A 1952-nucleotide genomic window follows, 5' to 3' on the forward strand; every position below is an offset into this window, starting at 1 on the left:
TCATTGCTTTGAACAGCCTTGGACAGAAAGACAGTGCTTCTGGGAAGCTTTTGGTGCGATGGTTCTGAGAGAAAGGCCCATTTACAAGTGGCCACTGTTTATGTGATAAATTCCACACCTGGCTTGGAATTTGGGGGTTTGATAGCTTTGATTTCAAATGCCTGCTGCCCTGGGGTAAACGAACTATGGCCACACTTAATAGCCTTGAGGTGCCAGCTACCCAGAGCTAGAGAAGATATTAAAGAAGTAGATAATCTTCAATTACCTCATTCCTGCTTGAGTTTGCTTTTGTTTACCTGGAAGTTTTTCCCACAATAAGTGCTTTTCCTTTTTTTTTTTTTTTTTTTTGCCTATATTATAAAACACAGGGAGCTGGGGTTGTGGCTCAGTGGTAGAGCACTTGCCTAGCATGTGTGAGGCACTGGTTTCAATTCTCAGCACCATATATAAGTAAATGAACAGAATGAAGTCCATCAATGTCTTAAAAAATATTTTAATGGGCTGGGGATATAGCTCAGTTGGTAGAGTGCTTGCCTTGCATGCACAAGGCCCTGGGTTCAATCCCCAGCACCACCAAAAAAAAAAAAAGAAAAAAAAATATTTTAAAATAATAAACAAATAAATAAATAAATAAATAAAGCACATAGGCTCTCCCTCTTTGTTAGAGGTTAGACCCATCTGGCTGACCAACCTGCTGGGCTCCACTTTTTACCTATTTTCATGTCTTCTGTCTTTATTTCTTATAATTTCTTATAACTTGTAATTTTCTCAATTCAACCCACTGCCTACATTTGGTGAACAGTTCATTCACTGTGCAGAATGCAGCAAGATATTTGGATCCATTTCTCAATTAAATTTGAATTTATGAGCTCCATTTACCTATGTGCCAATTTTTATACCATGCACCTGATATATAGACACAAGCATGTATGTAGACACAACAAAGTAATACACAAGTGTGCACACATACACAACAGGAAACAGAGATCTTGCAGCTTTTTGTAGGTAGATCTCCACTGCAGTGCTACAGATATTCATAAAAGCCTCTATTAGATTGAGAGCTAAACCTTGAAAATTGGCCTCTGAACAAACAAAAACAGAGTGTAGAAACCTCTATAGTTAGATAAAAGACTGATCAAAAAGTATATTAATTTAGGTACATAGGATCAAATGTGAATTCATCATAAACCATGAGCTCAAAAATATAGAGTGTGGGCTGGGGTTATGGCTCAGTGGCAGAATGTTTGCCTAAGATGTGTGAGGCACTGAGTTCAATCCTTGGCATCACATTAAAAAAATAAATAAGTTGGGCTGGGGATGTGGCTCAAGAGGTAGCACGCTCACCTGGCATGTGCGGGGCGCTGGGTTTGATCCTCAGCACCACATAAAAATAAAAAATAAAATATAGTTGTTGTGGCCACCAAAAACTAAAAAATAAATATTAAAAATTCTCTCTCAAAATAAATAAATAAGTAAAATAAGGGTGTTGTGTTCATCTACAACTAAATATATATATATATTAAAATAGAGAAACAGAATTTTAAAAAAACGAGAGCTCTACAAAAATAATATGGCTGTAATTAGTAAAGGAGTAGGCAGAACATCTTTATCAGTTCAATTTAATTTTTTGCTGAGATTAGAATGAAAGAATGAGAGAGCCTTGAAAAAGATTATCAAGGTAAACAAGACTGATCATTCCAATTTTCCTTCCCTGTGCTGTAGTGTTTTGGGAGGAATTTGTTAAGAAAGAAAGGTGGTATGATAACCAGCCATTTGGGTTCCACAGTGGCTGGAATTTTAAAGTGTGACTTTTTTTTATTTAGTCCATGTCAGTCCTCTGCAAGCCCTTCAGGCCTCCACAATTTACATTTCAAATGCAAGCCTTGGTGAGAGAGATATTCTGGAAGAAATAAGGAAATCTGAGTTTATTTAACTATTTTTTATTTCCCCAG

The 1952-nt window shown here is 36.6% G+C and overlaps 1 non-coding gene across 1 annotated transcript; it reads left to right on the forward strand.

Moving 5' to 3' along the window:
* Positions 1 to 503: 503 nt before the first annotated feature.
* Trnaa-ugc lies at positions 504 to 576 on the forward strand. The gene has a single exon. It is a non-coding gene; the product is annotated as a tRNA-Ala (tRNA).
* The last annotated feature ends 1376 nt before the right edge of the window (positions 577 to 1952 follow it).

This window comes from Marmota marmota, unplaced genomic scaffold (assembly GCF_001458135.2).
Source record: "Marmota marmota marmota unplaced genomic scaffold, marMar, whole genome shotgun sequence".
Lineage (NCBI taxonomy): Eukaryota > Metazoa > Chordata > Mammalia > Rodentia > Sciuridae > Marmota > Marmota marmota.